This window comes from Dasypus novemcinctus, chromosome 15 (assembly GCF_030445035.2).
Source record: "Dasypus novemcinctus isolate mDasNov1 chromosome 15, mDasNov1.1.hap2, whole genome shotgun sequence".
Taxonomy (NCBI): Eukaryota; Metazoa; Chordata; class Mammalia; order Cingulata; family Dasypodidae; genus Dasypus; species Dasypus novemcinctus.
In genome coordinates this window covers 99,335,758-99,361,216 of record NC_080687.1, presented here as the reverse complement: position 1 = coordinate 99,361,216, position 25,459 = coordinate 99,335,758, and the positions used below count along the sequence as shown (strand labels likewise).

Sequence of the window (25,459 nt, the reverse complement as noted above, 5' to 3'; positions counted from 1 at the left end):
CTGTACATTGATATTAATAATAAAGAGTAACTTCATAGCAGGGAAACCTATCAGAGGCCACCTCAATCTGCATGTTAAAGTGGTGGTATGGAAAGATACTCTTGATTGCTTTGGGAACCCTTAGTTTTCATAAAATACTGGAGAAAGTAGTTTCTCCTATACTGCTAAAGTAAAATACCTGTTCATTTACATAACTTGGCAAAAGTAATATCATTTAATATGTTATAGAATATATTGGAGGTATTTAGAAAGTATGTAAAGATCAACAATATGGAAGTCTATCTCTTTTAAAATCTCTTGAGCATCCAAACCTGGCTGAAATACCCTGCATGTTGCCTGTCCATTTGAGTTGTTGGCCAAGTTGGTCACTGACCTCTACAAAATAAAGGTATCTACCAGGTCTCTACTTATGCTTCTGAAGAGGATGAAGAGTACATTTCAGCTTCAGACTCCTGCAGCAGCCATCGATGGATTGCTAATGGCGAGATATACAATGGACATTGCCTCCATAGTGGCTCCATAGTGCCTTCATAGTGTCAAAGGGCACTGTGCCCCAGGCACGTGAAACACTGGAGCCTTCCCTTCCTAGTCTCTCTCTAAGATCAACTATGCTGCAGCATGCTGGCTGTGTGAAGGACTCACCATGTGAAGCAACAATGATCAGAGTACTGTGAGTAGAACTTAAACACAATTGGCATTATGGCCTGCTCCCACGGGGAGATAACATATATGGTATTGCAAACCTGGAGCTTAGATCTATTAACTGCAGCTCAAAGAGGAGTTTGTGCATTGATTCATGCATTGATTAGTATGAAGTACTTACCTACATACTGATGAATATGATAATATCTCTTCAATTCTAGATCATATGCAGAAGGTTTTTGAGCATGTTAAAAATCTTGGTAAACTTAATTCATTTTATAAGTAGGTAAGGAATGTAGCTGTAAGAGAAAGGAATGGCTCTCTTAAGTACCATCTTTATTTTCTTTGCCATGTGCTTGTCTTGCTGCCTATACTGTCTCTGTGAGTTTCTGTCTAGGGCAGTCCCTCTTCACACCTCTCCTAGCTGTCCTAAGCATAACCACTGCTGTAGGAACTGGGATTGAAGTTCATACTGAAACCTAGCAGGTCTCCTACAGTCTCTGCCTGGAGTTAACCAGCAGCATACAAGAATTCAAGGAAGAATGCTGTTTCCATCAAGTTTGGGAGGAAGCAGCCTCTGAAGGTACCTGTCCTTTCTCACTCTTGTGGTCTAGTATGTCATGACTGCACCCCTTTTTGGTTCTTTTTGCCACCATCTTCTTTATCTCTTTATTGGGACCATGGATTTTCAAAATTCAATTAAGTTTATTTCTTATGGATCAATGCCTTATTAATCATGTGGGGATTTCATCCAGTTCCAACCAGGATGCAGACCCATTTTTCCTCAAACACAATAGAATAGCAAGAGAGGTTCATGCCCTGTCAGGCAGGGACTACTGCCCTAACCAGCAGGAAGCAACTACAGAAGAATGACCTTGGCCCCTCAGCACCCCTTTGAGAAGAATGGCATGAACTATCTGAGGGTGAGTTGAGACAGTTGAGTCCAGGGAAATGAGATGAGCCACAACATGGCCAACAGACAAGGCCTTGACCTTGACTTTCAGGTTCCAGTTGGGACTCTTTCCTTGGGCTGAGGGGAGGCACTGCATATTCCAAAGAGTACTCAACTTTGGCTCCCATTATTGGTGGGATAACCAATAGCAGCTTGGGCCCTTCCCATTAGAAGATGACCACACAAGCCAGAACTCACTTTCTCTGCCTAGAGGAGCCGACACCAGTAATGGTGCTTATTTCCATCCTCTCCATTTCTCAGCAAGTTCTCTTCTTTCTCCCATTTCTAAATAAAATCTTTTTTCCTGGCCTGACAAAAGAAAGAAAGAAAGAAAGAAAGAAAGAAAGAAAGAAAGAAAGAAAGAAAGAAAGAAAGAAAGAAAGAAAGAAAGAAAGAAAGAAAGAAAGAAAGAAAGAAAGAAAGAAAGAAAGAAAGAAAGAAAGAAAGAAAGAAAGAAAGAAAGAAAGAAAGAAAGAAAGAAAGAAAGAAAGAAAGAAAGAAAGAAAGAAAGAAAGAAAGAAAGAAAGAAAGAAAGAAAGAAAGAAAGAAAGAAAGAAAGAAAGAAAGAAAGAAAGAAAGAAAGAAAGAAGAAGAGAGATTCCACAAAAGATGCTGCAGATGCAACTGTGTATAGGGTTTAGTGACTTCCACAAATGACAGTCCACATAGCAGCAGAATGTCCCCAGGGTACAGGAAGCCTGGATGTGCAATTCTGAAATCCCAGAATGTTACCCCATTAGTAGGAGACCAACATTTTCATGGTTTGAATCCACACAATTCCGAGTAATGTACATGTTTTCAAGATGCTCAAAGTAAGAGAATCAAGGTGTCTTGTGGTGGGCAGGATTTTTATGTGTAGATGGAAAAACTTGAAGTACCAGTAAACAAAATTACACCTATTCTTTCTTGCTAGAGGTTATTTCTAAAATAAAGTGTTTAAATACAGTATGCGCAAAACTTACTGATGAGTTTTTGGACCATGTGCTATACATAAGTTACTTTGGCAGATCTTTTGTGTGCCTGCTAATAGGAAAACCAATTGTTGATAAAATTGTAGGTCCTATTAAAATGACTCTGAACCTATAGGATTGGGAATCTATAGCACTAGAAATAACGTTTTTTAAAAAATCTAAAAACTGCCACCATGAAAACCAAATTAAAAGACTAAAAAAAAGGAAACTGAAATTCAAATGCCTCATATGAATGATAAGAGTCATTGAAAAGGCAGCATTAAAATACAATGAGAAATTAAAATTTAATTGTAGGAGTAAAATACTCATAAATATAAGCTTAAGTTCAGAAATAAAATGTATTTGAAGGATATGTAATTGAACATGCCTTTAAAGATAATTGATTCTGAAAATATATACACATTTAAAGGTAGTAACTAGACAAGATGGCAGTTGTTCCCTTCCAAAATAAGAGTTAAATAAGGGGCAATAATAATCAGATTGAGAAAGAAACTAGAGAAGGACAGGTGCAGTGGAGAAAAGGAGTATGAAGACCCATACCTAAGAGGATATGAAAAGATTTTGCTGGGGAAGGAGGAAAAGGGTTTGATGTTGACTATATGGGAGTCCCATCTATTGTATATGTGACCTTACTGTAATCTAAATTTTTTTGAAGACAAAATTAAAAATAAAAAATAAAAAATAAAAAGGGTGTAGGCACCAAGGAAAGAATGGAAGAGATTGCCTTGCCACTGTACATACAGGGCAACAGCTATTACAGTGATGAAAGGCAAAATATCAAAACCAAAGTTTTATGATATTTTTCAATTTTTAGTACCCCTGTTTTTTACTGTATTTCAGATTTTCTAAATTAATATGAATTTTGTTTCTAATCTTGAAACCTATTACTATTTCATTTTCGTACTGATCAAATTTGGCAATATATTATGCTTCATTTTTGAAGAAATTTTGAATCACAGTGGGGTTCAACTATGGCAGGGGAGGAACACTGGTGTGGGGTGTCATTGATGGGGGGCACATGGTTGGGAGGGAGTTCTCCTGGGTATGTATATAGGCTATATAAAAATGTTTGGGTATTCGTTGGATATCGTCATAGTAGGTAGAGTTACAAACTACAACTGAGGGAGTGCTGAGTTGCCAGCTTGGGGAGCTCTGTCACATTCCCCAGCAGAACAGCAACAGTCCCCCTAGTGTGCAGGCAAAGACCAATGGAGAAAGATGATCTGATGATGGGCCCTTGGTACTGATGACTATGTTTATGAGCCTCTGTGCTTGAAATTCCAACTAGGCCTAGAGCTGCAGGGTGCATAAGAGTTACTCCTCCTTGTTGCTCAAATGTGGCCTCTGTCTAAGCCAATCTCAGCATGCCCCCAGCATGGGACATGACTCCCGGGGTTGAGCCTTCCTTGCACCAAGGAATTACTCCCAAGCAGCAGCTAGTGATGCAACTAGAAAAACACCTTGAATAAAAGGGGGAAATGGTAAAGACAAATGAGTTTATATGGCTAAGAGACTTCCAAATGAGCCGGGAGGTCATGAGAGGGGTTGCGCTCATGCACACCTCAGCAGGATCCCAGAGACTGCTAAAGTGGATAACAACCCCTGGTAGTGGTGCTCCTGAGGGCTACAAAGGCACACATGTTCTACGGTCATGGCAGATGGCTCTGGTGTTCAATGCCTTGCCAGTGGACCCTACTTTGGAATTTGTGCCCCTGAGCATGATGGAGTTGGACTCACATGTGACCTCTCTACACATGCCTCATCTGTCACTTGTGCTGAACCTGGAGTTGGTATATACTCAGTAGACTTGAATGTCTGGGCAGTCCATGTGCCAGTTGGGCCCTGAGCCTCAGCGGCGTTGTGGCACCTTAATCTCTGTTTCGTTGGACTTACTCAGGTCAGCTAACAGGGAGGTGAGGATGGTGAACCACCACACCAGGGAACCGAGAGAGTCTACAACTGCAAGTAGGAGAATTGTATCCATCAGCTATGTGGGATCTAAGCCCCCTCTCGATTTAGAGGTGGAGTGGACATCGCTATCCCAGGGTGCACAGGATGGTGGAATAAAATATGGATTAGAGTGGACTTACAGGTATTCTACTCTAGAACTGTTGTGACTCTAGCAATGGAAGGAACTGTATCATTGATGTGGAGACAGTGTACAGGGGAGTTGCTGAGCACAGGGAGAGGAAGGAAGCAGTATGATATGGGGGCATTTTCAGGACTTGGAGTTGTCCTGAATGATATTGCAGGGACAGATGCAGGACATTATATATCCTGCCATATCCCACTAAATGGACTGGGGGAGAGTGTAATCTTCAATGTCAACTATAATCCAGGCGGTATAGCAGTGCTCCAAGATGTATTCCCCAATGCAGTGAGTGTGTCCCTGATGAAAGAGGCTGTTGATGTGGGATGAGTGGGGTGTGGTGGGGTGTGGCATAATCAGAATGTCTTATTTTTTAAATTAATTTATTTATTTCTCTCCCCTTCTCCCCACCCCAGTTATCTGTGATCTGTGTCTATTTGCTGTGTCATCTTCTTTGTCCACTCTGTTGTCAGTGGCACGTGAATCTGTGTTTCTTTTTATTGCATCATCTTGTGTCAGCTCTCTGTGTGTGTAGCACCATTCCTGGGCAGGCTGCAGTTTCTTTCATGCTGGGCGGCTCTCCTTATGGGGTGCACTCCTTGCACGTGGGGCTCCCTTACTCGGAGGGCATCCCTGCATGGCAGGGCTCACCTTGCGTGCATCAGCACTATGTATGGGCCAGCTCCACATGGGTCAAGGAGGCCTGGGTTTTGAACTGCAGACCTCCCATGTGGTAGGCGGATGCCCTAACCACTGGGCAAGTCCGCCGCCTACAGAACCTCTTATTGTTTTAAATTTTTAAATTTTTATTTGAGTTTTTTTAAAGATACATAGGTCACAATAAATATTACATTAAAATATATAAGTGTCTCCCATGTATGAGGGACCATAGATATGGTGAGAATCATTAGAAAGAAACTTCTGGTTGTAAAGGTGCACAATTCAAAATGAGTAGAGTAACTGTGAAGGTTAGGCTAATGTGTCAACTCGGCCAGGTAATTGTGCGCAGTTGTTTGGCCAAGCAAACACTGAGCTAGTTGTAATACAAGGACATTTATGGACTTTAGTCACCAGTGAGTTTACTGCATAGATGGCCGATTGCATCTCCATCAGTCAAGGAGATTGTCATCAGCAATGAGTACTGCTTTATCCAGTCAGCTGAATGCCTTAAAAGGGAAAGTGACTCCAGCATTCCAGAACAATTTCCCAGCTCCTGTTTGGACAACCACTGCCTCCCAGACACTCATCAAGGACCGTCAGTGGGCTTTCATCAGAGCCCTTGCTTTGCAGCCTGCCTGTGGAACCTGGACTTGTGCATCCCCATGGTCATGTGAGAGACTCTTATAAAATCTCTTACTATTGGCAGATATCTCCTATTGATTCTGTCTCCCTAGAGAACCCTGACTAATGGAGTAACCATGACTATCAAAAAGATGTCAGAATATTGAATTCTAACGTAGACTCACAGGTATTTTCAATCTAAAATATGGTATGTGTACTCTCAGAAAATTGGATGTTAAGTGAAGGATTATGTCTCAAAACTGGTCAGAATTATGTTGAAGGAATACATTTTACTCCACTATTTTCAGAAACAGAGAAACATTTTAAGAGAAAATACGTGTCCCAAAACTCCCAGAGCCATTTTTCCCACATTTTTATTATGTAGTGCATTAATCTCATGAAATGTTGAACTTGAGGAAAGTTCCCTACATCAGTTTTCCATGAAAACTCTGTAGGGAAGACAATATTGAAGAAACATTCTAATCAATGCTATCCCAGTCATACTTTTTTATTATTTAAGCAAAATATTTTAAAGCTGTAATATACTAATTTATGTTAAATTTTATTTCTGAAAGAATTATTTTTGTCATTTCTGTGTTTAGTTTTCATATCTAAGGGTGAAACTTTTGAAATGTTCTTTGATCTTATCTGCCACAGTGACTTTAGTTCATAGTTCTGTGATTCTTCTTAGATTTAAGTCTTCATGGTCCTACCATAACTATTTTTACCGAGATAACATAGAATGGTAGATCTAATAACACGTGATCTGACTTCTACACTTTTAAAAATTGTGAATAATTTTAAGTGGATTTATCCTTTATGGAATTTATTTTGCATATTACAAATAGTCCGATTACTTTTGGTCACAGTTGGAACTTACAAGTATCTATAAGCTATTTGAATGATGGTTTCCCATGGTATAAGCTTTTACTCACATATAAATATATCTCTGGCTTTGGAGGAAGGTGTAAGTCAGGAACGGGACCAAAGAAAATGCCTGAGCAATTTAAACTACTGCTTGGTATCATTTTGAAGTGACTTTGTACAAATCTAGCCTGTAGTCTTGGAACATGGACCAGAGTTTCATAGAAACAAAAGAGATAAATCCTTTGCCTTTAGTAAGTTTTAATAAGGAAATTTCCTTGGACACCAAGTACCTTTTAGTATATAATACTCACTGCTACTATAAATACCTATTTTTATATCACACTGACACAACAATTTACTAAGAATAACTTATTTCCTAGTAAATGTTTTAAATACTTAATTGGGAAAAATGATCTCTTAAAGGTCTGATATATCTTTTTTTTTTACCCCATTAATATTGGATTTTTCTATGTTAATCTTTATGTATATGTCTCAGATGTGCCTGGTTCATTTGGTATCATTATAGGAGTGATGTGCATTTGTTTCTTTATACTTTAATTTTTACTTATGTTAGACATCTTGTGTCAAGGTACCCAAATCCACATACATAGGTCATAAAATATTTAAAAATATATAAATTCCTTCCAGTGAATGATATACACATCAGTTGTTTGTTTATTTGTAACTCTTCATACAATATGGGTTGAATACTTCAATTTCTATTTGTGATTCTTTGCATTTCTGATAGTTCAAGAGCATTCATTTTGGTATATTTTCATCTGAGCTCTGCAAGCACTTACCTCATTCAAAAGCAAGCCTCTCACATGTCTTGAGAAGCACTGGAGAGGAACCTGAATGAAAAGGAAGACATGATTGTAAGTTTAGAATGCTGGGATAGTATTTAGAGCCTGGTCCTAAATTTATTGCATGACTGTGAGCAACTTTCAACGTATAGGACAGCCAGACATTTTGCTGTTGCTTGTAAAATATTATATATAATTATGTAAGTGTGTGAAATGTAATGAGCTGAGTGAGGCAATAGGAGATAGGAAGATAAAGCTCTAGTGCTTTCTCTCCATACATCGAAAGGACATTGGGAAAGGAGGAATCAGGTTAGCTCTTAAATGGTGTGGGATGTAGTGACGTCACATGGAATCTACAGTCCATCTCTTGCAGTATCGGTGAAGACACTCCAGTTCTAATAGGAGAAATTGGGTTATACAGGCAGGCAGGATGGGGAGCTTCCCTCCTTCCCTGACTTCTGCATGTGCACAGGAGGAGGCAAGTGTCACCAGACAGTCTGCTGCAAAACAGGCAGCAGAGTACACAGCCAGGGCTGGAGAACAGAGTGAGCACCTGTCAGTGTGCAGCCTTCTCAGGAGGGACGGGCTGCTGAGAGTTCAGGAATTCTTTCCAGGATTAGAAATGGAAAAAACCAGGTATTGGTGTTGTTTTGTCCTGTCACTAAGAAACTTTAAAAATTTTTACCTTGGGTGGTGGAACTTCTGCCTAGATGACAGTTATCAAATTTGTTATCCAAATTTTGGGTGGATGACCCCCATCCAAAAAAACCCCAATGACAGTATATACAACTTCAAGCAAGACAATTCCTTCTATCTGCTGAATAAGATCTAAACCCCCTCTCATTCTTAAGCAGAGTGGATGTCATCCCCAATACCTCAAGACTGAGGGATAAACAAAATGGGGAGGGCAACCATGGACCACTGTAGAATTATTGCTATTGTAGTTATTAGCATGTGTAACTGAAGAACTTGTAAAATTGATATAAAATAGTAGTTACCAAAGGTCATGAGAGGAGGAGTAGGGAAGAATAGATGGAACATGAAATTGCCTTAAAGCTGAAGCAGTTTTGTTAGTGTGGGTGCAGTGTCTCTAAAGGAGCTCCCAGATAGCCTTTTGACCTGCACCTCATGGAGCCCCTGCCGTGGCAGCCACCTGTTTGCCATTTCCTTCCTGGTGGGAAAATGCTTAACCCTGGTAGGATGGCATGTGGGTTTGCCAGTCAGCCCCAGGATTGAGTGGGACAGGTTTTGGAATAAGGGCTAGGAAGAGACCTGGGTTAAGCATGCCTTTCATTAACTACTTAGAAAATGAAGTTTACCAGGACCTTTTAACATGTTCAGTATCCCTCTGCAGATGATCTAGAACAGAAATGTCTCATTATAATCGCTAGGCATATAGGTTCTGTGCTTAATACTAATTAATGCAGCAACTACTGCATACGTTTCTTTTTGAGTGGCAATTAATAGATCTAAGCTCCAGGTTTGCAATACCATCCATGTTCTCTCTCCATGGGAGGAGGCCATAGTGCCAATTGTGTTTAAGTTCTACTTACATGTCTCTGGTAATCATTGCTCCACTTGGTATGCCCTTCATCCAGCCAGCATGTTGCAGCACCATTGACCCTAGAGAAGAGCTAGGAAGGCAGGCTCCAGTATTCCACCAGCCTGGTGCATGGTGCCCTTCAGCACCATGACACCGTGCCAGTCTGGAGGTGATATCATTGTACATCTCACCATTTTGAGCCATCGTCAGCTGCAGCAAGAGTCTGAAACTCTCCCCCACTTTTCTCCATTAAGAAAATCTTTGATTAGTGTGGTACATTGGTTCCAATTGTTGAACACATATTGAAGCATAGATACTGAGCATGAACTATAGTTTACATTCTGCTCAACACAACTTTATAGGTTATGACAAAATGTGAAGAAGGCTGTATCTGTCATTGCAGTGTTATGCAGGACAATTCCAGTGTCCTGAAAATGCACCCATGTTGAACCTATTCTTCTCTTTTCCTCCCCCTCAGGACCTCTGGTGGCCACTGCCTTTACAATGGTCAAAGTAATTTCCATTGCTAGAATAAAATAGCAATAAGTCTTTAATTGTCTACTACTAAGTCGACTTTAGTCCATTGTTCACTCCCCAATCTTGAGGATTTGGGGATGGTGATGCCCACTCTTGTTTCTAATTGAGAGGGGCTTAGTTCCCATGGGGCAGATGGATGGAACCATCTTGCTTGCAGCTGCACACACTCTCTGTTCCTTGGGATGGGTGTTGTCCACCATCATCTCCTCATTAGTTGTCCTGGGTGAGTCCAGTGAACCGGTGAGTAGGTGTTGCAACTCTGCTGACATTCAGGGCTCAGCCAGCATGTGAACAGACCAAAGATTTAAGTCTCTGGGACATGTATTTAAAAGTATAGTGCTAATTTTAGTTTTATACTTTCAAAAAAATGCTTTTAATTCTGAATTAGTGATATATTTTATTATGACACCCTTCTTTTGGTATGGTTGAAGGACTACACTTCTCTTATTCTATGTAATGTGCTTTTTGCGGATGGTGTTTTGTTTTGTTTTGTTTTGTTTTTTGGATGCTGAGAATGAATTTAGAGGACTTGGAATTTTTCTATTGGGGTAGAAGAAATAAGTATCCCTTGTCTACAATATTGATCCTTGATATGATCCAGTAAATCTTTCTACATGCACTTGTAAGTTTTCATTATCCATTTATCTATCTATACCTACATAATTCTTTTTGGTGAAAATATTCTGTAGTTCTAATGAACTAAGAAGAGTCAAAACAGTGATTCAAAATCCAGTGTTTCTTCTTACTCTATCACATTGTTTCTATAAGTGATTAGAAAGTCACAGACTTTCAAAGCCATAAAAAGCCCCTTCCTATGACATAGATTCTTCCTGAATTGTTGCTTTTTCTTGATTTCTGCAGCCCCATTGTTCAGATCCTCTTGGACCCTTATTTCTCCCTCCTTTACACTTCCTCCATATTCTCAGTTTAATATTAGTGGTCAAGGCTTTTTACTTTTGCTTTTTACCCTCTCCAGTCTTTTTCCCTTTGCAGATCCCTTATTTACCCACATTTACTTGTGCTTTTTATACAATTACCCGCAAATCTGTAACTTAAGCATTGGTTTTTCATCAATTTGTTTGAATCCAGCATCCACCTTTTTTCTTTGGTAGCTTTTACATGAATGTCCCCTCTTTGGGTCTGATGTAATGTGTCTAAAATGTAATTTCTTATCTTTCTGTGAATCCAGAGGCCCTTTTGGAACTGATCTTGACTCTCACCTGGGATTGGAAACTCATATGTCATCCTTCACCTTATCCCCACCTTAAAAAATGCAGCATTTACTTGAGTTCTGCAAATTCTGTCCTTTTTACAATTCTTAGTACCACTTCATTGCCCCGTGTATTAAGAGGTATTTATCTTTGCCTTCAAGATTTTTTTTATTACAGAGGTTGTAGATTTCCAGAAAGATGCATAAAGTGTTCCCATTTCCTGCCCCCATTTTATTTTTTTTTTTTAATTTTTTTATTTTTTATTGAATTTGTAATAATATTACATTAAAAATATATATGTGAGGTCCCATTCAACCCCACCCCCCCACCCCCCCTCTCCCCCCCCCCCCAACAACACTCGTTCCCATCATCATGACACATCCATTGGATTTGGTAAGTACATCTTTGGGCACCTCTGCACCTCATATACATTGGTTCACATCATGGCCCATACTCTCCTCTATTCCATCATGTAGGCCCTGTGAGGATTTACAATGTCCGGTGATTACCTCTGAAGCACCATCCAGGGCAGCTCCATGTCCCTAAGACGCCTCCACCTCTCATCTCTTCCTGCCTTTCCCCATACCCTTTGTCCATTATGTCCACTTTTCCCAATCCAATGCCACCTCTTCTATGTGGACACTGGATTGGTTGTGTCCATTGCACCTTTATGTCAAGAGGAGGCTCAGATTCCACCTGGATGCTGGATGCAATCCTCCCATTTTCAGTTGTAATCACTCTAGGCTCCATGGTGTGGTGGTTGTCCTTCTTCACCTCCATCTTAGCTGAGTGTGGTAAGTCCAATAAATCAGATTGTAGGTGCTGGAGTCTGTTGAGGCTCAGGATCTGGCTATCACATTGTCAGTCCAGAGATTCAAATCCCCTAAATATATCTTAAACCCCAACATTAACTGCACCTCCAGCACATTAGCATGAAAGTCTTATGAAGGGAGATCCCATCTGAGTCCAGATTCATCACACATAAACACCATTTCCAAAGAGGGGCCATCTGCCCTGGTAGTTAACCCCATCGGCCATGACCATAACTCCCATGGGTCTCTTTAGCCCTCAAAGGAACCAATATCTGGGGGTTGTATCTGCTTTATCTGTCTCTCTGACTCTGCTCAGTTGTGCATGAGGGCAAACCTTCTGCCAGCCTCCAGACTCTTTTTTAGAAACTCGTAGCCATATAAACTCATTTCTCCTTTCCATTTCCCCCTTACTTTAGGTCAAACAGCATTTTAAAGTCATGGTATTTTATGTAGACATGGATATTCTACTGATCCGCATTGAACCTTCCATATAAGGTCATTTTCCAGTTGCATCATCAGTTGGTAGTTGATAGTGGTCCCTCGTTGCCAGGGAGGCTCATCCCCGGGTGTCATGTCCCACGCTGGGGGGAAGGCATTGCATTTACATGCTGAGTTTGGCTTCGAGACTGGCCACATTTGAGTAACATGAAGCCTGCCCCCATTTTAAACATTTTACATTAGTGTGGTACCTTTGTTACCATCAATGAGTAAATATTATTATCGTTGTACTATTTTTTATAACCTTATCTCAAATTCAGAAAAATATAATGGAAAAATGCAGCTCAACAAGTTATGGATACATTCCTCCTAAAAACTTCCATCTCATCTTTATCTGGTCTAATTGCAAATTCTAACTCAGTTGTTCCTGTAGTGTTCATAAAGATACAGAGATTAGTTAAATGTCATAATTATGCAATATTAATGAAAAAGTAAGAGAAGAACTGCTTAGTCCTATTCATATTTCATAAAACCAAATTCCTGTCTTTTTTTTTTTTAGCCCTGAGCATTAATGTAGTATCAACCTTGCTTTTGGTAGAAAATCATCACAATGGTGTTAATTATAGTTCCAAATAATTTGTATTTTTCCATTGTATCAGTACATTCTTAACATGTAGTAGAAGCCCATTGCTCTATCTTACTAATCACAATCTCCTGCCAAAATCATTGTTCTACATTCCCAGTATTCTTCAGCTGTCCTCTAACTAACCTTAATTTTCCTAGACACTGTTTTTGGCCACATTCTCATTCATAAATCATCAGTGTTTGTTACATTCATTATAATGTGTTGCCATCAAGTTCAAGCATTCCCATATATGCATTTTACCTGAATAAGTATTCTATATATACCCAGCATCATCTTCCCCTTTTCATCCACATTCCATCTCCCACCTAACTTCATTTCATAGTCCCATCTCCATAAGTCTATTCATTGTATTTTGATCATGTTAGTGAGGCCATAAAGCATTTGCCCTGTTGTGTCTGGTGCCTTTCCTCAACCTAATATGCTCAGTGTTCCTCCCATTGTTTTTGCTTCTGCAATTGATTTTTTCTTCTGAATAATATTCCACTGTATGAAAATACCAGATTTTGCTTATCAATTCATTGGTTTATGATTACTTAGGTTTTTCCATCTTTTAGCAATTGTGAAGAATATAATTGTCCTATTAATTATAGTCCTGTTTCCTTTAGGGTTCACTGTATTGTGTAGTCCTATTGTTTACTTTTAATTTTTATTCTATCAATGTATATACCACCCCAAATTGCCCCTTCTATCCACATTTAGATATATAATACAGTGGTGTTAATTATATTCCCAATGTCGTGTTACCATCACCACTGTACATTACCAAAAGTAAGTGATCTTTTCACTTTCCAGTTTCTTCCAGTCTGTAATAGTTCTATTCAGTTTGGATAGAAAATGGTTCACTTCATAAATCAGTATGGAAGTAGGCAATAATGAAAGAATTGAGGTATCAAAAAGACTCAAGACTTGCAAAGCCAAGTGGCAAAGCGATATTATATTTCAGAGAAGCTTTTAAGAGTCATGTAGGAATTACCATTCTCTGCCATGAGGTGTCAGTGCCATGTGCACCTCCCATACACCACCACCATGCTGAGTAAGAGGGAGACCGAGCCCAGAGTGATGACTTGGAGAAGAAAGGGTAGAAGACTTGCTTTCTTCATGCACAGCTTCACTCTCTACTCGTAAAGACAGGAAAAAGGAGGTCTTCCAGTGAGCTTTCTGGCTTGTGGAAGGGAGACAGCTACAATAGAAAACCTGGGCAAAACTGAAAGCAAGAAATGAAAGTAGGATGAAAGCAATCTTTCCCTCAGCATTATAGATGCCAATAATGTACCTTCTTATGCTTTAAGCAACAACATTTTCAGAGAGAACCACGCTATCACTTGAGTTGTGGATCCCTTTGAGTCAGATCGTGTAGAGTTATAGAAAAAGAATTGGATATTTCCAATGTAGATATTCTGAACTCTTTCAAAGCCAGATATCATTAAGGTTTTCAAACTAGAAATGTAGAAGGCACTGGGGCATTCTAGGTTATAATTTCTGATAAGGAACTAGGAAGAGCTAGAACCCACAGAAACCCAAAGTTCTGTGGGATCCTCCATAATTTTGTGGCAAGTGTAGAGGGTTTCTGAGACCAGAAAGTGAGGAGAAAGCCCTGAGGATGACCACAGCCTGGACTGGCCCATTGCTTGGATGACCTCACAAGGAGCCATTGTGCGGGGCCTGCTGCCCCTATATAAGGCCCTGCAGCTGAGGCTCAGTGTCCGCTTACCCAGGAAGCTGTTTGTGGTGACCTGTGGACTAGGACTGCCCTTCGCTGGTTTATTTATCATTTGTGGATTCGTTTATTTTGTTTCTTATTTTTTCTTTTTGTCTTAGTTCTTTTCTCCCGATTTTGTTTTCTTTATTATTTACTTTTTTAAAAAATTATTTTGCTTTTACCTTTTGCCTGTTTGTTGTTTTTTAATCTTTCCCTTTTATTTTACTCCTGTTTATTTTTTATTATCATATTTTTTATTTTCTTTTTTTTTTTAGCATTTTATTTATTTATTTTTTTATTAGATCAGTTATTCAGGCTTTCCCATTGGAAAGTCTGCGTAGAGTCACCGGGTCTCCAGCCCAGCATAAACTCCAGTATGCTGCGGCCTCTCCCAGCCTTCAGGGCTAAGGAGGAGACCCACCTGAAGAATTATCAGTTCTCGAGATTACTAGGCAAAGGTGGCTTTTCCATGACTTTTCTAGCGCGGCATGTCCTCACCCGCCATGAGGTAGCCGTGAAAATCATACGCAAGAAGGACAGCCCCAGCAGCCTCCGCATGCGCTCCAGAGAGGTGAGCATAATGAAGAGCCTGCGCCATCCCAACATCGTCCGGCTCTTTGAAGTCATTGACAGCCCCGAGAAGCTCTACCTCGTCATGGAATACGCCCGTGGAGGTGATCTCCTGCACTACCTGATGGCCCATGGCCCTCTCTCAGAAGAGGAGGCCCGAGCAAAATTTCGCCAAGTCTTATCTGCTGTGCACTACTGTCACCAGAAGTGTATCTCGCACAGAGACTTGAAAGCAGAAAACCTCCTCTTGGATGCTGCTGGGAATGTGAAAATTACGGATTTCGGCTTAAGTAACACCTTTGACAACAGCCAGCAGCTGGAAACCCTGTGCGGCACTCCCTGTTATACTGCCCCCGAAATATTTAAGGGGCACACGTACAATGGGCCGGCCGTGGACGTCTGGAGCCTGGGGGTGATTCTCTACAACATGGTCAGCGGGAAGTTCCCTTTCTTTGCACAGAGCTCCAAGCTCCTGCAGAAGCGGGTGCTCAGCGGGGAGTTCCGCATCCCATACTACCTGTCTGTGGACTGCAGGAATCTCCTCCAAAAGTGCCTGACAGTGGATCCCTGTAGGAGGTCAAGCCTCCCAGACATAATGACTGACCCATGGGTCAATACGGGCTATGAGCACGCACAATTGAGGCCGTATGTGGAGCCCCTCCCAGCTTGCCAGGACCCCCACCGGATAGCAGCGATGGTAGCCATGGGCTACAAAGAGGAGGAGATACAGGCGTCCTTGCAAGATGACAGACATGATGAAGTCATGGCCATATATCTTTTGCTGGGCCACAGCAGATGGGAGCAGGGGACCTCCACCAGCGCCCCGCAGACCCAGCCCCCTGCCAGGCCAGGAGTGGGAGGAGTCCACCTCTGTGCCCTCCCACCACAGCCTGCCCCCTGCCCTGGTCCACCCTGCAGCTCTCCTCCCCTGCAGAGGACCATCCTCAGTCAGGCCGTCATGGACAAGGGCCAGGAGAGCCAGCGCATGCCAGAGCCAGGAGCCTCCAAGATGTCGGCTTCCCCCACAGGGCCCCTGGCCCTGCCTCAGGTGCACCAGCAGCCCCGGATGGCCTGGGTGAGGCCCAGCCAGGCCGCCAGGCCCTGCCCCAAGGAGCGCCATCAGGAGGGTCCCCTGCTTGGCCCCGCGGTCACCGCCTCCTCCTACGTGAGAAGCGGTAGGGAAGGAGGCTCTGAAGGAAGCACTTACCTGTCCGCTGTTGGCACGGGTGAAGCCATCCCCAGGGGAACACCCCAAGTCAGGGGTGAGCAGAAGAACTTGCCCTGCAGGGGGAGGCCTGCCTCCCCTCCCGCCAACAGGCAGAGCCAGCCGAGCATGTGGAGGCGATTCTGGACTTTCCTGTGCCTAGGGTGCGCCTGCAAGGAGCTGCACCAGGGGAGGGACAACCAAGTGGGCCCTCAGGGGGCCCTGCCGCGGTCACGGGACCCCAAGTGGAGGATGAAGGTTACGAGCTCCCTGGAGCCGCACGAGATAATGGGGGAGATCTGCCGGGTGCTCGATGCACTTGGCTGCGAGTGGGACCTGATGGGGCCCCACGGGCTGCTGTGCGTGTGCGGCACGCCGGGCCAGGAGGACTTCCTCCAGTGGAGGGTGGAAGTGTGCAGGCTGCCACGGCGGGGGCTCCATGGGGTGCAGGTCAAAAGGGTGTCTGGGAGTTCCAGGGCCTTTAGAGACATTGAGGCCAGACTCACAAAGCTGCTTCAGGTGTAAAGCGCTCCCAGGCACCCTCTGGGAGAGCAGGCAAGGGGGGCAGGCCCTCGCTGCCCAGCCGACCACTGCCCACACCCCCAGGCAGAACCCCAGAGCTGCCTTGGGCCTGCTCCCCTCCCCTGTCCTTCTCCCAGGCTGGTGGTGAGGCCCAGGGGCTGCCCCTTGACGCCACATGTCCTGGGAGCTGGATAAAGCTCCTTAGTTACTGGTAATGTTCTGCATGCCGTGGAGGTGCTGGGGTCCTCCTCACTGGACCCCCACTGCGAGCCCGCCGTGGCCTCTGCACACCCCCATCCTGCCCTTTGTACACCCCCAGCCCCGTGTGACACACACCACAGCAGCATGTTTTGGCTGTTGAGGTCCCACTCGTGGCTGCTGGTGATTGTCTCCCGTATCTCCTCTGTGGGCTCCATGGGGCTCCTGGTCTCCATCCTCCATGGTAAGTCTACTGAGTTGACCTTGGTTTCTCCCCTCAGTATTTGCTGAGGTTCAATGACCTCCGGGCAAACCCGACCTGCTTATATCTTCATTTAACCTTGAACAGGTTCCCTTTGGGTGTGTTCTGGCCTGGCTGTTGCTACAACAAGAAGCTGGGGACCCAATGCAGGGAAAATTTCCCTAGGTGCCTTGCTGTGGGAGCTGCCCTCTGTGGACAGAGCTCTCTTGGACTTAGCTTGGGAAGATGTTTTGTTTTTGGACTCCATCCATGCTTCTGCTGTGGGGTGGTGAGGCCACCATGCCTTGCTGCAGGGTTCCTGGTTCTTGGCCTCTCCATTGAGCATTTGTGGTGCCCAGTCCAGAGAGCCTGAGGGGCTGCAGCCAGCTGTGCTTGAGCTGTCTTTGATTCCTGGTCCTGGCGAATGAGTCTGGGAGATGGCAGTGAAATAAGAAGTCCATTGTGAACCTGAGAGTAAAAAGCACATGGAGATGCTCCCACCTCTGGTGAGGAGAAGCAGAGGCAGTGACCAAAATGGAAACCATGGGAAGAGTCCAGGCTGCTCTCCCTAGACTTACTGTGGAGGAAGAAGCTCATGCGCCACACGGAGCCTGAAAGGACAGTGGGGGAGATGAGCAGGTGTGGATGCAGCAGCTGTAGTTGGGCCTGAACAACAGTTTCGGCTGCTGGGCACGAGCGCCACGTGTGCTGGAGGGCTTAGGGCATGGAGGACGGAGGTCTGCAGTGCTGGGCGGGTCTCACTGGGTCCACCTGCAGAGGAGATCCTCATCCACAAGACCTTCCAAGCATCGGCTCCTAAGATCCAGGGGCTTCAGCTTCCGAAGGTGAAGGGAACCATCTGGGGGCCCAGAGGAGCGGCCTGCAGAGCCTCGCTGCCAGGGAGCCACTTGCCCCACCCACGCTGCTGCAGAGACTGGCCTGTGTCCCCTGGGGCCCTGCACCCCTCTCCTGCCTTCTCCATCTTCCTCTTTGTAGGAGAGTGGAGTTCATTCTGGAGAAATAAAGAGAAGTCAAATGAGAGCAGAGTCTGTTTATTCAAAGCTTGCCCAAGAAGAGGGTCGATACCATCTCTGGTTTGGGCAGAGACCCCCAGGTAGGCAGGAGCATGGGAAGCATCACTGGGAGCAGCGAGAAGGCTCAGGGGGGCTCCCGATGCAGGCGGTGGGCGGTGAAGCTGGGGGCGGCCACCTGAGAGGCATCTTATGTGACTGTTTGGGGAACTCATTTGGCTTCCCCTGGTAGGTCCTTCTTTGGGAGAATGGGTGACTTCCGCAGGGTGAACACAGGGAGGCTGGGTGTCATTGGCAAAATTCCTCCCCTCCGGAGCCTGATGCTTACAGAGGTTTGGGGGTCTCTCAGTTCTTTCCCTGCCCAGAAATTCCCCCTCCCACCCTGTCCTCCACAGTGGTCCAAGGAAGTGGAGGAGGGGAAGATGCAGCACAGGGGGCTCCCTCTAAAGGACAGTAGTATGCATAACAATAGAAAATAAAATTCCAAGGTCCCTTCTTCTCCAGCTCCAAGCAGGAAGTGGGCACTGCAGCCCTGAGGTCCTGCCCTGGGGACGGGATTCCCTGGCAGCCCTTGCAAAGCCCACATAGGCTTCTACCCTCCCCTCCCTCCTTCCCCTCAAGCCAACCATCCCGTGGCCTGTCCCTCACCTCCGGACCCTGGGACCCATGCCTGGGCATCTGTGCACCTGGCCTGGTGCAGATCTGAGCAGGAGGGGCTGGCAGCTGCTCTAGGATGCAGAGGTGAGGGTGGGGGGTGCTGGTGACCCCCCTGCACCAAATGCTGTCCCGTTCCCCAGAGTCGGGCCTGTTCTTCCCAAGCTGCTGTCGGGTCCTGTCCTCCAAAGAGCCTGTGCTTCCACCTCCCCCAGCCCTCCAGGTGGAAAGAGGGGCTGCCCCAGGCCTGGAGAGAGCAGGGGCTGCAGGCTGCTGGGCCCCCAGTCCCCAGGAGGCTGCCCCGGGGGTCCTCTCCCTGGTGAGGGGACACAGGCTTTTCCCTCCAGGAGAGCCTCTGCCCCACAGCACCCACCTGCTGCTGCTCTTCCCTCGGGGTGCCCTTGCTGTGATCCACGCAGCTCCTGCCACAGTGACTCCCCCCTACCCACCTCCCTGGGCCACCCCTCTGCTTCCTGCCTTCCCTCATGGACAGTGAGGTCCTGCAGTGGCTGAAGGTTTACTTTTAGTTTTGAAGGTTTACTTTCCTTCTCGTGTATATGTGGGGCACAACCATGTTTGACAAAAACAAGATATACTTCTACTGCATGTGGAAAAATCATTTTTTAAGTTTAGTTAAGGCTGGTTCTATTCATTCCTTGAAAGTACACTTGGTTTGGCAAAAATTCAATGTTACTTGCAAAAGAAAGATCTTAAAAGTTAAGCAAATTTAATTTTTATTTATGTTTGTAAAGATTTATTTCTCCCCACCCCCTCGTTGTTTGCACATGCCGTATGCTGTTTTTAGGAGGCACCGGGAACTGAACCCAGGACCGCTGATAGGGGAGGGAGATGCGTAATCACTTAAGCCCCTGCATGCCGTGCCCTGTTGTGTGTCTCATTATGTTTTTACTTCTTGGTCTCTTGTTTCATCTTGTTGCGTCCGATCGCTGCCACTGCCCAACATACCAGCTCGCTGTCTTCTTTAGGATGCACTGGGAATCAAATCACAGACCTCCCATGAGGTAGGCAGGAGCTCAGTTGCCTGAGCCACATCTCTTCCCTTAACTAGATTTAAATATGAGGGCAAAGGAATAAGGAAAATTGTATATGGGATTACAAAATATTTTAGAAGCATAAAATTTAGGCTCCACTAGGAATCTGAGTCCAGTGCTCTTTCCTCAATACACAACACATACACAATATTATCCTCTAAGGGTTCTAGAACATTAGATTCAACAGGATATGAACATTAATGTAAGAATTTTATGAAACACTTCCCAATAATCACTGAGAAATGAGCATTGACATTTACCTCTGTTTTCTCACATAACTTAAATGATGATAAAGTGATTAATTTAAAGGACTGAGCCACAAGGATGAACAGAGAGACAAGGAAAACAGAATAATAAAATAGTGAAAGTGAAGTGTGGACTTAGGACTAGGAACTTGTTGGCAAAAGTAGAGAACCCTAACCTGAGGCAGCAGCGGCAGAAGGACAGGCCCGCTCACTTATGCTCTGATCCCTGCAGCGCTTGGCACCGCAGACATCAGGGACCCTGTGGTGGAACAGGCGGGGAGAAAGGCAGGTCAGGAGAGGGGGAGTCTGGACAGAATGGTCCGCAGCCCGTAGCTCCTGCCCACTGCAGAAGACTGGGGCTTACTTTCCAGAGGTGCAGATTCAGGGGCACCCTGGATTAAGGACCATCGCCCTGTGTGCAGTAAGATGCCACTTAAAACATGGGGCTGTGTGGAAGTCCACCTGTCAAACAGAGAGACTTCTAGTCCTGGACACTGCATTGTTTCCAAGAGCTGTTCATTAGAAATCATAGTGTGCTGAGCAAGCCCGTGAATGTAGGAGTTTTCTTTCTATTGGCTTATTTTCCCTACATATGCTCGCTCTAGTTTTTTGTAAACCTATTTAGTAAGAGAGTGATATCCAGATGTGACAGCTTGAATTTGGTGAATCCCCCCCAAAATTTACATTTTTTAATTCAAAAGGTGGTGAGACCTTTTGATTGCCTTTGACTTGGTTCTCACCCTGAATAGGTCACTTGATCAGTTCATTTTGATGGGACTCCATCAGTGAGGCATGACCCAGGTTTGGTTTCCCCCCTCTTCCTGGGCCTTACATAAATGGAGACACAGGGAGGAGACTTAGAGAAACAAAGTCACCATTTTGTCGCTGCCATGGGAGAGAGGCCTCGAGGATCACTAGCAGCTGAAGCTGAAGCCTGAAGCCCCCAAGAGGCTGGGCTCATGGAGCAGCTCAAGGCTGAAGAGATGAGCCACATGCCTGGTACCCGCAGCCAAGCTCTGGGAAATGGTGAGCCTTGAGCGAAGGCAGGGACCAGGCAGAGATCTGCTGCTGTCTTGTCCCTCCACGTGGCAGGGCACCAGGGTCACCAGGAGCTGAATTTGGTGAGAAAGCATCTCTGATGGTGCCTTGATTTGGCTATTTCACAACCACAGAACTGTAGGATTTTGCCCTAATAAATGGGTTGTAAAAGCCAACCCCTTTCTGGTACTTTGCATTGGGAGCTCTCTGTCAAACCAAAACACCACATTATTCTGTTTCATTTCTGTTTGAGTTACCTTTTCTCCTTTTTAAATGGAAACATGATTATGGAGTAGATTCAATATTGAAGGCTTAAGTTTTTAAAAATTAGATTCAAGTCATTTTTCCTTAAGAATTCAATGTTGAATGTATTTAGGCTTTCTGCTTTGTCAAGTGTTGATGACAGTGTTAACTCTGTGTGTTTCTGTGTGTGTGTGTATGTACGTGTGTGTGCACAAGTATGTACTTGCAGACTGAATACATTTTGCCGGTGTGATAGCCATCCTTTATAAACCACAGGAAGGCGACTTTCCTGGGGCTCAGAAGGGAGTCATCTCTTTTCCACCTCCTTACCTGAAAAATCCAGTGAATTATCTAAATAATCCAGAAAACCAGGTCCTTTTTGAAAGATGGGCATTTGAGTATAGTCTGGGAGATCATATATTTGTATTGAACTAACAAATACATGCGGCGAAATACATAAAACTTTTTGGCACTTCCTGAGAACTAAGATTTCCCAAACAAAGCCAGTGTTGTAATTTTTATGGAGGTGTATTTTTGCTTTGATTTATTGTTGATCAAACAGAAGAAAGAATGGTGGAAAGCAGAGTCCTTCTGTCTCTTGGCTCCAACAAGGGCATTACTTGAGACTGTTCTATGTACAAGTCTAAGAATAAAATGGTACTCTGGATAGACGCTCATGGAATCCGCTTTAGGTTTGCATTAAATTGGTAGTTTGGTAATGAAAGGAATGATTGTCTTGTGATTGTACCTTTTCTCTATCTGTTCTTTAGAAATTATCTTTTGGAACAACCGTGTTCTGCAAAGGCTTAAACTTTCCTCCATGATGAAAGGAGATAAGGTATGTAGGACATCATGAGGGTGAAAAATGACAGTGAAGGGGGGACAGGAATCGTGGGGTCCAGCACAGGCAGGCAAGGATGACAAAGCAGGGGGGAGGGGGGCCCTTCCTGGGAGGTCCATGTCTCCAAGGGTCGGAGGTGGGTCAGAGACGCAGGGGCACCTGGAGGGGAGGGCTGCGGGGGGCGGGGAAGGGTGAGCCTGCAGGAAGGTAAGGGTGCTGGGAGAGCAGCTGCCCTGGAGCACAAGGTGCCTGAGGGAGGAGCCTCTGCTCTGCAGTGGGAGGAGCCCTGGCTGCCATCAGGTGCCTGGGAGCACCTGGGCTGGTCCCCAAGGCCTCTGCTCCCTGGGGTGGTCGCCGTCCTGGGCCACCCCAGCCCCTGGCAGCTCCACAGCCATTTTCAGGCTGCAGAGGATGCTGTCCTGGGCTCCTCGTACTGCACAGAGGCCGGTCCTTGTGGCCCGGGTGGTCGTGCAGCCCCGCACAGCCGCTCGGCTCCTCCAGGAGGGCCCCTGCTTGGCCTCACCCAGCAGCACCCCCTCGGGGCCTGGAGACCTTTGTCTTTGGGCTCTGCTGCGCCCTCTGGTGGCACCAGGCGGAGGCCCCCTCATGCCCTTCACCTTCTCCAAGGGAAGCTGGCAGAGTCCCCTGGGCTCCCAGGGCCCCCCAGCTCCTGGGCCCCGTGGGCGAGGAGGAAAGTGCCTTGGGAGCAGGAGGCTCCAGGCCCCAGTCCTGGGCCTATGAGGAGCGGGAGAACACCATGGAGGGTTGGGGTTAGCCCTGAGAGGACACACTGGCCCCCCTACAAAGTGAAGCAGATTCCACAAATCTGGTGTCCAGGAAATGGAGGTGTTTTCCTCGGGTGGAGGCAACTCCACAGACGAAAGCAACCAACTACATGTAATTGACTGGAAATGAGTTGTAGTAAGTCCTGCGGCCAGGATACAGCATCTGCAGCTTTCTTAACAGAGAAAATATGACACCATTTTATTCCAAACTGGTCAAAAGTTAAGGTACCCAAACTACGATTTTCTTTGAGGCTACAATTTTGTGGCAGCTCTGAGTACTTTTCCAGAACACGCTGACCCTGGTTTCCATATCACACACAAGGATCCAGGGCACGACATTTAACAGCTGGCTTCCTACTTTCAGCTAGCATCCTAAACCCAGGAAAGTGTGGATTTACACATACCACTGTAGTAATGCAAAGCTCATTAGAGCTTATTAGCAAGTTTCTTTTATGAATAAACATCAAAGTCAGAATTTGATGGCTGCTATAGAATATTCAGGAATATATCCTAATACTTTAAATTAGTTACAAATGCCCAAGAAGTCAGAGAAATAAGACCAAAGAACTTGTTAAAGGAGACTTTCTTAGTTTGTGATCCTTTCAGGGTGGAAATGTGAATTGGCGGTGCAGACATTACATAGTTAAAAAGGCCTAGCTCTCCTCAGTGAGTTTTGAAGTTTTCTGGGACATCCTGCTGTGCAAATAAAGTTGCTTTATTCATGCTGGGAATCCAGGATGACTCCCTTGAGGAAGCAACATATGATTTACTTTCTCATTATCACAAGTGTGATTGAAGAATTCAGATTAAATAAATGCTTAGGGAAACATCTAAATTAAAGCTATTAAACCTTGAATAATAAACATGGTAACCTAAATTTATATTCTCTTCTTTTCTTGGTCCTCCACTTGCTCAATTCATTTGAAACTCTTGGCTTCATTTATGTTAATATTTGCATCCACAATTCCTATATGAACCTGTGTATAGAGCAAAAGACTTCATAAACTCATTTCAGTCATTACATCTGACAATTAATAAAAGCCTCCCAATTATAATAGATTTGAAAATTATGTGTTAAAATGCATTGAAGTTATTTTGTATGCCTTCTTTTTCTACTTCCTTCAATAAACAAAGCAAAGCATTTCTATTGCCTGTCTTTCCAGATAGACTGTGAGCCTCCCAATGACAGAGGCCAGATCTCCAGAACCTTGCAGGGTGTGAGACGTATACTAAGTGCTAAATAAATGTCAAACAGGTCCAATTTTGAATAATCCGTTGTAATGAGGTGGAAGCAGTTGGTGACTGACCCTTGTTTTTTTTGGTAAGCAACATTTTAAGCATTATTAGTAGTTAAAAGTGGGAGTCTTTGAAATGACAAAGCCTGGTTTTGAATCCTAGTTTCTTCATGTAATACCTGTGCATCCTTCGGAAATCACTACATTTCTCTAAATTCCATTTTCCTTGTCTATAGAATAAACTGAGATTACCTATGTCTAACATATAGGGACCGTTCTGTAAATGGTGGCTAATATTATTACAAGAGACTATACCAATGTTTTCTTTGTTTTTTAATCTGTTTGGGTTCTATCTGTGAAGTTTAATGTAAATAACTATAGTGGTATACAATACTGCTAAGCATGAAGAAGATAGATAATTGGCCCTTCCCACAAATACCCCAAGTCAGAAAGTAAAGAAGTTTTAACTAGTAACCTATTTATTTGTTGAAACTAAACTTTGTAAGTTACTACTAATCATTGAGAATTAATTGGATAATTATGGCCTTATCAGTTCAGAAACTATATTTCCTTCCTTTTCAGTCAGTTTTTTAAATAAACGAAATAGTCTTTATGAATGGTTTTTTGTGGATTTTTAAATTGAAATACTAAGTTCATGGTGTATCTTTTACATAGATTGAGATATTCGGTGTATGAGGTTTACTTGAATTGGTGTGTGTGAACCCATTACATTTGGGGATTGAACGAATAGGAGATCTAGTCTGTACTTCTAATGTTTCAGCTTCTGTAAATGAATTAGTCATTTTAAATACTTCTCAGTTATTCTCTTTTCCTATATAGTGAAAGATATAGTTGTTAGGCCTCAGAGCAGGGCCTCTGTGGATAAGCAGAGATGGCATGAAGAAAACTTTCACATGAGAGGTAGGCATACTTTTATTATGTCTGCAGAGGTAAGGAGCCAAGGCCAGTCCAAAGTGACTCAGACCCAACTCCCCATGCTGCAGTTTCTCTCTTGCTTAAATGCCTAAGTTACTACTTAACATTTGCTTTGATTATGCATTAGTTTTTCTGCTTATGAATGAACACACATAGCTGGTTATATAATTGCA

The 25,459-nt window shown here is 44.1% G+C and overlaps 1 protein-coding gene and 1 pseudogene across 9 annotated transcripts in view; both read left to right on the top strand.

The window, feature by feature from the left end:
• Positions 1–25,459, top strand: part of CAB39L (calcium binding protein 39 like) — a 428,008-nt gene that overhangs the window by 225,125 nt on the left and 177,424 nt on the right. For 6 of the 9 annotated variants that reach the window (XM_071208292.1, XM_071208293.1, XM_058276719.1 and 3 more), the window contains 2 exons: positions 22,260–22,327; positions 24,279–24,436. The exons of 1 other annotated variant lie outside the window; for it this stretch is intronic. The gene's annotated coding sequence lies outside the window, so the exon portion shown is untranslated. Of the gene's footprint in view, positions 1–903; positions 1,226–19,880; positions 19,934–22,259; positions 22,328–24,278; positions 24,437–25,459 lie in introns of those variants that run through there. 2 more of the 9 variants (XM_071208295.1, XM_071208297.1) reach the window with 2 other exon arrangements.
• On the top strand, positions 14,868–16,790 carry LOC131273505 (serine/threonine-protein kinase MARK2 pseudogene; annotated as a pseudogene).